Raw genomic sequence first — 12,426 nt, 5'->3', positions numbered from 1 at the left:
GACTAACCCAAGCTATTTTAAGCTACTTTATTATTTTAAGCTATTTTAAGATTAGGAATCTCTGACTTGTTAACTTGGAGGTTTCTAAAATACACTAGGCTTTCCTAGAAAATGGAAGCATTTCCCTCTGGACTGAGAATCCTCAGCTGTTCTTGCTTGACAAGATTAGGGTTCGAGGCAGGCATTGCTAAGCTAAATTTTACAGTCTATATTAAGTAGGTCCACAAGTTCTGGCTTACTTGTCAACTAATATAGACATTATCAAAACACAGTTTTGGACATTAATACTAAAATTATTATGCATGACAGTAAACCTCTAAATTCTGATGTGAAGTGGGGGATATCCATGTCATAAGGCTAAACTTCAAGACCTTAATCCACAATAGCATGCCCAAAGGAAAAACTCTGGAAGAACATGATTATTTGGTAGGGGGAACACACTCTCTGTGAGAGGAAGACTTGTTCTAACCTATGTGTGAATGCCTGGGCAATTGCTTATTTCTATACAGACAAGTAGTCCCCTCTCAGTAAAGCAATGCCTAAAGCTATCTGCAGACAGCCATAGGTTACCTAAAGAGAAAACTAACAGGAGAAGCCACAAAGCTTTTGGCTGCACTGAATTCTTAAATCAGGGTTGCACAGCAGTCTTCCCTTTCCAGAATATGTGACAGTCATGAATTATACAAACAAATGTCTGGACAAAAGACAGCGCTTTCCAGGAAACGTACCTTGCAGGCATGAAAAGCCAGAAAACATCCCTGAACTTGGCAACAAGAAGCCAGGATCTCAGTATCACAAGGCTCAGGGATTCTTGTTCAGGTATATCCTGAACTAGCAAAGGCCAAGAACACAGTCTGGCTTCATATTCCACTTATCCAGCTTCAGACCAGCTACTGACCACTGGAACAGGGTGTATTATTCTCTCAGTCCTCTGAAACTGTTAAAACCATCCATAAATTTCAAACTCCAAAAATAATTAGAAAAGTGCTATAACAGAGTAATACCAGAAAACAACAGAATTAACTGCATTTGCATGTAAAGATGTTTGTTAACTTAGAAAAGCAACTGTTTGATAATGGATATAATATCTGTACCAAGACTTTGAGGCCTGAATTTCTTCCATCCTGGCTTAGAATTTTTATATCCAATATCCCTACACATAGCAAGAAACCAAGAGTCTCAGAATAAGCTGCTAAATGTACAGAGCACTGTTAATTTATGGAAGGATACAAATTCTCTTCCCCTGTGGAGGCTTCCAGGTATTATACTTTTTTATGTACATACAGCACATAATACCTATAAAAACAGGGCTCATATGTATGACTAGATATACAAGTATTTGGTAGCTTAATTCGGATAGTCCCATCCAACCGCTGATACACAAAAACAGAGCAGACTACAATTACAAAGGTATATACAACACCAGTGTTTACCATTAGAGCAGGAGATAGCATCTGAGACACCTGATTACCTTTCGGTAACTATTAGTTGACCCATTTTTCAGGAAAATCCCTCTTCCATTCATTAAACTGTTCTTAACTCAGAATTTCACACAGGCATATTTGTAAGAGTTGCTACTCGACTATTTAGGCTAATGAAAGCTATTTTTACAGAGCCAGTAGAGGGAGTACAGACATCATTTTACTTATCAGCCATGGAAAAGATATTCACCTTGTAAGAAAGCACTAAAAGAGCTGTGCCTGCAAACCTAATGCGGTTAGTTTAAAGCATGCCAAGAACTTCCTCAGGCTTTCACAGACCTGTATGTCAATGGCCAGCAGAACTGGTGTTTTGTTTCTAATTCCGAGTTGGCAGTCACATCTCAAAGTCTTACATGTGACAAAAATGGCAGAATCAACAGTACAAACAAGAACCATAAGCCTGATGCTTCACATGTCGGGGGGGAAAAAAAAACGTAAAATCATATAGGTATAGTTCAAGCTAGTTCAACAGTTCTTATTTCTATAGATTCTGCTGTTTCGCAGTTTCAGAAAAACTAAACCCTTCAGATGCTAATTTCTTAAAAAGCAGCTTCACCTTAGAAAAGTTGAGAAACTCAAAGAGTTCAATACAACCCACTAGCTGGGAGCCAGGAGGGTATGGCACAGTGTCAGACTGGAAGGTAACAAAAAGCTAACTTTTCTGCTGGCATTCACAGAGGCACGCACCTACCAGCAAATCTGGTTTTACACATCCTCTGAGGCAAGAGCTCTGCTGCTTTATTTAGCATTTCCATTGATCAGCCTACTTTGGAGCTGGCAATTACGACTGAGCAGTGTTGACACAGTGGCGGCTGTGGGAACAGTCTGAATGAGGAACAGGCTTTAAGCAGACAGATTGATAGCTTTTTGCCATTTCATGGAGGTGAACACTAAGCTCTAGGCCAACATAAAACAAGACAAAATATCTTCCTGGCAAAAACTCCACAAACAGACACTCCTTGCTTTTTTTGACTGCAAAATTGACAGGATTTTTTTTTTTTTTTGTTCTAAATTAAGTCAGTATTTCTCAACTTATTGTCAAGAGGCAAAGCTAATGCAAAATTCTTGCCAATCTCAAGCATCTATCAAATTATTTCATTGGGTGGCTATTTCTGAGCGTCACTATTTAGAAGTGCGATATGAAAAGCTCACACAAATGTGATGAGCTCCTTAGTCTCAAAAGTTTCCTCTAGAAGAGCAGCAAAACACTCTCCTCCCAAAAGAAATTTCCATCATCTTAAACTTCACATGAAGTTTCAAAAGCTCTGACTATTTGAATCATTAGATTTTGATTGCTACCTACCAAAGAAGAATGTGCCTGTAGCTATGGAATTTAGCCTTCACTTGTTTCAAGTTGTGAAAATAGATGAACCACCCTTCAGCAAGTTAGATGGCTGCTGCTGCTCTCCACTTCCTACAGGGAAGTGGTGTTCACTTCTCACCTGTATCTTTGCATACTAGATTCACTAAATGTGTAAGTCAAAGTGGGCCAAAACTGGTTCCCATCTTACAGAGCTTATGGTTGAATACTGTATAGCTGAGTAAAAGTTCCCCCTAGCATGGGTCAAGACCACCTCACAGTTTTGCTGTTGAAATTCAGAGCTCCAGCAGCATTCCCTTTTGGCGTGCTGGGCCTGGCTGGTTCCCAGGACTCTGGCCAGGCTGTTCACTATACTTTATGTAGGGCAACCACAGCCAGAAAACCCCTGCCTCTTCCACCACAAACATGGTGATGCTCAAGTATCGGGATGCATCTCAACCATTCTGATCATCCTGCCCTTCCACAAGTTATTGCTGTCTCCTGTGATGACAGTGAAAAATGCTGTTTTTCAGTCAGGCAGTTCATCTAACCAGATTAACCACACAGATAATACCAGTGCCAAATCAAAACAGGGCACACTGAACCAGCAAGTGTGAAACCATACTTGCAGAAAAGATGCCTTTTTTTTTTTTTTTTTTTTTTTCCAGAAGAGATGACTGGATTTCTGACATATAAACAGTTGGGATAAGCAAGGTGAATGCAAAAATTCACACAGCTATTTATGAGTTGAGTACAATACCGTAACTAATTATTCCTGCAACTGGAGCCTTGTTAACCTCCCAAATGATTATGTTTGTAATACCCTTCCCATTTGAGAGACTGACATTAGGCTTCTAATCAGCTAGTTAAAATATGTGATCTGTTCACAGGTAATAGGTAGAGTGGAGACAAACACTGAAAAGCCCCTTGATACAAGTATGTCTGGAGCACTCCTACTACACAGCAAATTCCACAGAGTTTTTACACCTTAAGATTACTACATCTGCCTTTAAGGATCTGTGGAGGTTTATTATCTCATTTTTTAACCTAAACAGCTGAAGATCTTGCCTTTAGTACAGAGCTGAACAATTACTGATTCCAGTATTAATCACTCCTTAAGATTTACTGCTTCACTAATTAGTAACAGGCAGCATGCCTGTTTTTAGACGCAAATGATGATGTTTGCTCTTCTCCATCCCCTTTTCTCTATCTGAAGAAAGGCCTTATCTGAAGTTCTGAAGCTTGTTTGCATTCCACAGGTTAAAAGTTTACATTCCTGTCATCACATGTGAGATTCACTTGACCAAATGGTTAACACCTACACCTCAAATAGGCACATCAGGCTTTTGTTTTTCACATAGGCGATGGATAAATTTTAACTTCTCCAATGGAAAATTAAATTTAGCCACCTAGGACAAGATCTGAAATAGTCAGATGAGTGTCATCTTAGATGCACTTGTGTCTGTTCAACAGCAGAAGAGGCCCAGAATGCCTAGTTTCTGTTTAAGATGTTTCTGTAAGTGGGCAGGATTGCTTTGCAGAAGTGAGCGCAGCTGATTGGGCTGAACTCATATATCAAGCAGCTGCACTACCATGTCAGAGCAGGCATATGCAAGAGGAAGGATGTGGCTTCACAGTTAGTTTAGGAATATCCGAGCCTATACTACTGCCAGAGGGTACAGTCAGGCACCAGCACTGACACTCACCTGACCTCAAGGTCAGGGGACAGTCCCAGATCGGAACGGGTGGCAAGGAAGAGAGCAGCAATGCCAGAAGTTGCTCCTGAAGGTCACACAGGCGGTGGGGACTGGCCCCTTCCCAGTGCAGCACAGGCCTCACCAGCTCAAATCGATCATCTCCTCACCCCCTGTGTTTCTCCTGGGGAAATAAAAGTGCCTGGCTGCACCTTGGCTGCAATGCCCCAGTTAAGACCATCACCAGGGTCCATCCTTAGCCTTCTCCCTTCTAGATCAGGCAAAGCTATCTCAGTCAACCTCTCCCCAGGCACCACAGGATGGCCCCTAACATGCCTGGAGACACCCTGCCAGCCTTCCTTCATGAGGAGAGGGAGGGCAATAGCCACTGGCCATGCTTTTGCTAATGTGGCCCAGCAGGAGCTGGTCCTCACCAGCACAGGAGCCCTGTGCCACCCAGTCCAGCAGGGTGGCCAAAGCCTTTCCTACAGGCAGATCTTCCTCCAGCTCCCCCACAGGGGACCAGGCACCAGGGTAGCCCCAGTTTTGCTGTTCACCTTACCCCAGGGATCTAGGCTACCCACAGCCCTACCACCACAATCAGCACCAGATACACATCGCCATTTCCAGCTACTCCCAACTGTCATGGCAAAGAAGGAAGCCCTTCAGTAGTGTTTTCACTTTCCTAGTTCAGTAATGCTCAAGAAGGACCTCTGGCAACTCCCGTAAGGAGCTTGAAACAGGCCTGTTTTATGCTCACTGCCTCAAAGTAACATGTATTTACTTTGTGCAGTTCAAAGCATTTTGCCCATGGTTATAGTTTTATTCTGAATATTTATTTCTCTAGCTTTAGATTTGACAACAGAATGAGAACATAAAGCTTTGAGCCTATGCAAATCCAGCATTTCAGTTTTGGCGTGAGTAGTCCACTTATCAAAAGCATTACTACAATATCTTCCCATAAAATATGAAGTACTTCCCTCAAGCATCTACTCCTTGTATTTTTCCATCTGTTAAACTGATTTCCTGTGCTCTGAGGTAGCTTAAGCTCACACCTCAACTTTAGGGTGTTTTGCATAACCAAGACAAACTTTTATGAATGGTTTTGGTAATACAAACATGGTACCTCAAACCTAAGGTGCTCCTGTCCAGTGCCCAGCAACACCAGGATTAACAAGTAAAAAAAAAAACGAAAGCCATAGGTGAATTGTTCACTCACAAGCAGACAATATCCTTAGCATGTTCCACAGCTTTATATGCTGGTATTTAATTTTTGGAAGTGCACGGTTGCACTAAAGCTCTTTCAGAAGGTTCCTTTAACCTGACAGGCACCATGAGTGGCTGTCTCCATCTGAAGCATAGCTCCACTTAAGAGAAATCAACTAACATACACACACAAAAATTTGAAAAGCAAGCAGAGACCATGCTTTTCTCAAATGCTAGATAATTCAGTGCTTTAGTACCAACTCTTTCAGTTCACTTTAGAAGTACAGCTCCAGTTTAAAAACAAAACCCTAGACCTGCAGCCACTACACAGTACCAAAACACACCTCTGAAGTAAGACTTTGTGAAGATGTCAAGACAGCTCCCTATGCGAAGCAAGCTCATTACAGATTGTGAAAATCACTGTCACTGTTAACTACATGGATTTCAGAGCTGAAGCAGGTGCAAGCTGAAATTATCCGAGTTGCTAATAAAGCAGAAGTAAAGCAGTCATGCTAGCAGTGGTAGAGCACCTTCCCTACTCTCCCCAACTGTCAGTCTCAACTATGTATGTTTGAAAGCCATCTGGCACAGATCCTGCCAGCCAGTCTGAATCATTTCATGTTTCATACAACCTCACCGGAGTGAGGCTGCTAGACACTGCTCTAATTTAAGTACTGATTTGCATTGTATTCCATAGGCTTCATGAGGTTTGGCACAAGCTTCATTCCCAAGTGAAGAAAAATGGGAAGACCCACTGGCAGACGTACTTTAAAGTGAAATATCAACAGCGGTAACAGTAGCACCTAGATGGAAGTGAAAAAGCCCTTACACAATATGCATATTAAGATTTTGCTTTAGTCTCTACTATATTTAGATAGCCATGAAAGGTTAAAAAATACCACCCCTTTCTCAGATAAATTAAGGGCTAACTGTAACTGTCATCTTTCCTACCCGCTTCTTGCTACTTATCTATGTAAAAACTTTAGAAAGCAAGCCTGGAAACACATTAGAACAAACACCTTGTCATTTCCTCCACTGCGGTATCAGAAACCACTAGGCATTACTTGATGTGTTGTAACAGTTTCTAATATTTTTACTTTGTGCAAAGATCTGTATGGATCAATACAAATAATATTTTTAGGAAAGCCGATAGCTGAATGCTGGCACTCAATCTGCTCTCCAATCTACTGTCAGAACTTCAAATTCTGCATGAAAAGGTTAGTGCTTTCGAGGGAATGGTTTCACATGATGACCATGCAAAGAGGAACATTCCCACACCACCAATCCACTTGTACTGCTCCCCTGGTGTGAGCCTCGCCTCTCGCCTTGAGATCCCAGTCTGTGCACACGGCTTGTATAACACAAATCATCCACTGGTGCAGCAAGTAGGTAGATGCAGAGGCAGACATGGAGCAAAGACAGGGGCATTCACTGAGCAGTCTATAGCTGGGTGGAAATGAAAGCAGCTATAAAGCTGCCTCAGCCACCCTGTGAAAATTTCTACTCACAGTAACAAGCCAAGCAGGCAAGTACAAATGAAGCTGTCTGACTGTCCTCACAGTCCCTTGAATTATGCTGATCAACACAGCAGCTTCAGAAGGCCATTATAGAAGTGTGACATAACTTTGGAATGTTTAAAAAAGCAATCAAACATCTCCTATTAACAGAAGTGCCTAGCAAGTCTTCTGATCAGGACTTAAAAGACTTCCATCTCTTGAAATACCTACCACACAAATGTTTTCTAAGCTTCTGGGAAGTCAGTGGCCATTCTCTTAACTTTCTTAAATATTCTACAAGTATTCTTAACAAAAGTTTGCAGCAGCTGCAAGACTTTTGTACTAGTGGTGGCTAGGCTCCTTATTTCAACAAAGACCACAGCACTATGGCTATTTCTTCCTATGGTGGAAAAAAAAAAATCAAAACACAGCTAGCGTATCTTCTTCCTCCTTTCCCCATATATGGAACTATCAGTTGGCTTTGACTTGTTTTAAATCCAGACGGATATTCTGATCTGATTCATAGATGGAACTTACTCTATCATACTGCAATTTTTTTAATTTTATTTTCTTAAGAAATCTGTTATCACGTAAGACCCAAGACATTTTGATTTCATTAGAAATGTGGTAGCTCAGGAAGCCAAAATACACACTGCAAGCAACACATCCTTGTATTTGCATAGACACAGAAGCAATCTTGAAAGGCTCACGTGGACAAGCTGCCACCACTTGTCAAATAACAAGTGCAAAAAAGGTTGAGTGATCTCTATGCAAGAGCATATTGTAAGACTCCAGGAAAAAAAAAGCAGCACTTGTTTTTTCTTCCACTGGTGTATGCATTGTAAAGATAATTAAGAAACACCTTGGATTCAACATCTTAATACCAAAATTTGGATTTCAATGAGGACATAAGCAGGAAAAGAGCACAGCACTGTGAACCATGGGTTGAGTCCCAAGAAGTTGGGTAGTAACTGAATCACCTTTTCTGCCGTGAGATGGGGTTTGTTGCTATTGACTATGCAGAGTATGGTACATCCCAGGCCTCCTCTTTGTAGACCAGACACTGTACACCAAGTGGTCAGAACCCAACAGTGTTGTATTCCCTGCTGCCACCTTATCTTCCTGTGAATATAAGGGAACAAGTAAGGGTAGCAGATTACAAGTGATAGGCTCCACAGAAGTGTGTTTTAAGAACATGGTGTTTCCTGTGCTCACTGGGAATTAAGACAGCATCCAACTCATAAACAATATTAAAAAACCTGAGACATGCAGACCGATGAAGTTCAATGTAAGTAGGCCATGAAGGAACTCGGGTAGCTCTCCTCCAAAGCACTACCAGAAAATAGCCAGCACTAAGCAAACACTACCCCCAGTGCTGAGACTGGTCATGTTTTGAGAGACAAAACCAGCCAGACTTAGTGGCCAGCACCAAAGCTTATCAACTCTGTCATCCTCAAAATGCACCCATGTACTCTGTAACTGCACAGTACAGCTGGAAGCAGCAGCAAGGGGAGGGTACACCCCCTTCCTCAACCCATTCCCCAGATGTTACTTTCTGTCTTGTAACAGCATGCTACATCTTATTTCTTACTGGACACAAAGAATTTGTATTTATTTTCAGTTATTTCTGGCTTTTTTTTTTTTTTTCATTTCAAATGCCTCCTACATTTTCTTTACATTTCTTCTCCCACCAGATCTTTGAAATACCAGCTGAGAAAGTCTCATGCCTACTTTGCAATTCACCAAACTTAAACTAATAACACCTCCTGCTGTCATCTGTCAGTTAGAATAAGATTTATAAGTGGCAGCAGAAATCACTTTCATGATGTTTACTGGAATATGAATAGCCTGAACAGGCAGATCCCTCAAATTTACTGCTCATATCAAGTGAAACCTGTCATGAAAACCAGAAACTCATTTTTAAACTGCAGCTGAAAGCCTCATAATTTAGAAATAAAATACTAACTGGACAATACCATGTACTTGTGTTGAAATTACATTCAGTGTGAAAAGGTGTGACTGTTCCAAAATGGGTTAGTCCGATACATTGCCCAGTGGTTTCATTGTAGGTTATCTTCTGTACTGCTTATGACCACTGCTCCCATCTTCTGCATGCAACCGCCCCACTTCAGAGGCTCTGAATACATTTTAGCTTTTACATGTGGCTAGAAACATATAGGGGGCTTCGTGAACAAAAAAATCCTTTTGTATTTTTTATTGCACTCTGCTGTGCAATTAGTGAACATGGTTGCTTGAACTATTTGAAGCTAAAGCTAGGGGAAAACTAACACTAGTGACCGTTAAAAGCGATGAAATCCAAATCTAAAGACAAGCCATTCTGAGTGAGATTCTTAATTCTTGTGAGAAATACCCATCCTGTACATAAAATCTCCAGATTCTTAATGCTCGTGAGAAATACCCATCCTGTACATAAAATCATCATAGGTTCACTCTTCTTTTTCAAACAGGCAACAGTATTGCATATTTGCTGCGCTCCTTGCACTTCAATCAGTTAACTTTGTAAGGAAAAATAAAAATGTCTTTTAAGAAAAAATTCAACAGGTTTGAATAAAAATAATAAATAAATAAATAATAAATTAAAAAAAACACAAACAAAAAACAACCACAAATAAACCTACCTGAGACTGTTACACACACTATAGCAAGCCAGTAGGCAAAACTAATCCTAGACACAATACTGCAACCCCTAGATTTTATCTCATTTTTAATTAAAATACTCTAGAAAGATCACTATCTCCTGAACAGCAGCTTTTAACAAGTTCTATTATTATTCATTTTGAGACAAGTTAACACTGAAGAGTACAAATTTAAGAATATTACTGCTACTTTATTGATCCTTTTAGAGGCAACTAAGCATGCATTTCTCTAACAAAACCTGCTACAGATGCAAATAGTTCCTTAATTCTCAGAAGAAATTTACATTTAAATGTCCTGGGCTAATCATGGCTGTTCATTATTCTGCACTGGATTAAATTTTGCAAACTGAAATCCCACTTCAACTCAGAGCAAACTGTGGATCCTTGCTGCACTAACGCTATTTTCCCTTTCAAACCAGAAAAGAATATATATTAAAGTAACAGTTGAAACACTGAAAAAACATCACTGAGGTCACATTTCAGCAGTAAAGAATGCTCACTGCCATTAATATTTAGTCTTCCTTAATGGAAGAAATTTGAGTTAGAAGACACTTTAGGTTATCTTGTCCACCCTTATGTCAAGGGAGACTTGCTTGCTATGGCATGTTATTGATTGCTTTGCCAGGTCCATTTTGAACTTGTCAATTAATACTGAGTTCCCAGCTCTAAAATCTTACATGCTAGCAAAGTTAATTCTTCCAAAGCATCTGGTTTTGAGGTGGCTTCACCAGAACCAACCTCTGATTCTTCCTTCTTAGTATCTTCACCTTACAGCTGTCTCTGGTTTACAATACTCTTCATTTCTGAATAAGCTCAAATGGTTTAAAAAAAAAAAAAAAGTAATTGCTGCAATACACTTACAAACCTCCCAGCTTCCTGTTAAGCTCACACACCATGGTTTAGAGGTTCTCAATTTTACCAGCTGACAGAAGTTCTCTATATCATGGTCCACAAAAGAGTCACTTCCTAAACACGATTCTAACATTAGACTGCAGAGCATTTTAATTGGTAGTATCACTTACAGATTATGAGCTAGTTGTATATTAACTGGATGGGGATCCTTTTATTATATCTAAATCTGTATGTAATGCAACTTTAAGAAATCAATACACAGTTTATCCGATGTTAATGTGCACTAGTCTGTTTTCTGCTTTAAGTTCCCAAACACATCTGCTTAATATGCAACAGTGAGTCACTGCATGTGTGCATACATAGACTAAAGCCACAATTCCCTTTAAAATTAGTTTCGACTTGTATCATTTTAGTTACCCACATGATAAGCAGCTTTTTTCTTTGAATGAAGCAGTAATATTGCAATGTAGCACGTAGATAGCAACATTGATTGGGAAAACCTGCAGGTGTCCTTTCACAACGCAGGATCCCTGTTTCTTGAAATAACCCAACCTGGGTGGGTTACCAGAAAGTACAGAAGAGCAGCAATACACTGAACCACCCAACGACGCTGTTCGAGACCGAAAATTTCTCACTGAAGTGTACAAGGGGTTTTTAGCTCACTGAATTCAGTGACCACTTTTTCCACTGACACCGAGAGAGTTTCCATTCATTATGCCATAAGTATTAAAGTTCTAGTACACTGAAAGCTATTCCTGCCAAAAGAGCCAACAGCTTAAAGATACACAAGTTTACTTCTGTTGGAATTCATGATCTGTGGCATTTGGAACAAATCCTTGAAAAGCTCCAACGAGGGAAGGGTGGGGGGGAGAGAGAGAATGGCACTGGCTACAGCTACCATCTTCTGAATACACCGTATGACAAACCAAGGAGTTGGCAAGTTATCCAGCCGAGATCTTTTCAAGCACCTAAAAAACCTATTTCAACTCAAATTCATTAGGACCCAAAAGTGTTTTAAAGATGCAGTAGCTTCTGGACAGGTTTCACTCTACTTTTTCCCCCAGCAAGCCAAGACTGTCAACCACTAATGATGCGACACGTTTCACAGGCACGTTTGCCTGGGGCTTTGCTTCCAAGAAGGGACACGTTAAGGGATGTGATTTTAATATTCACCTAGACAGTCACCTCTCAGACATCGTGGAGCCAGACACCAGCACAAACACATTCTAAGAATGACGATTTAAGACAAGGCACGAGGTATTATCACCAGTTCCTCTGGAACAAGCCTTGGGAAGAAAGCCTCAGCACCTTAAGTTACAAGATTAAGAATGTTGTATATAATAGATATTGATGGATTTCTGTAATAAGGATCTTAAAATGATAAGAAAAAAAGCCTCCGAAATTTTATTCCCCTGCATCTTTCTTTACTTTCTCCCTTCTCATACAGTTTAAAAAGTAAAACGTGGAAAAAAATGGCCATTTAAATATTAGTAAGGATTTATGTGGAGTATGAAACATGCATAACAACGCATCGACTCCTATTAGAGCTGTGCAAATAGGTTGCCCCTCAGGTCGCAAAACCTGCGGCAGACTCACCCGCAGCCCCCCGAACGCTTCTCGGGGCGCAGGCTGACACCCCGACCCCTCTGGCAACCACCGCTCGGCACCGCTTTCCAGGAGACCTTCCTCCCGAAATTCTAAATCCTTCCGACTTCAGCCTCTTCCGACAGCCCGAAGGGC

The 12,426-nt window shown here is 40.7% G+C and overlaps 1 protein-coding gene across 12 annotated transcripts in view; it reads right to left on the bottom strand.

Moving 5' to 3' along the window:
• ATP2B1 (ATPase plasma membrane Ca2+ transporting 1) overlaps positions 1 to 12,426 on the bottom strand; it is a 65,210-nt gene that overhangs the window by 49,259 nt on the left and 3,525 nt on the right. The window lies entirely within an intron of this gene.

This window comes from Neopsephotus bourkii, unplaced genomic scaffold, assembly GCF_033783945.1.
Source record: "Neopsephotus bourkii isolate Nb327-2 ecotype Australia unplaced genomic scaffold, CSIRO-AGI_Nbou_v1 NB_1493, whole genome shotgun sequence".
Classification (NCBI taxonomy): domain Eukaryota; kingdom Metazoa; phylum Chordata; class Aves; order Psittaciformes; family Psittacidae; genus Neopsephotus; species Neopsephotus bourkii.
This window is presented reverse-complemented; position numbering and strand designations above follow the sequence as displayed.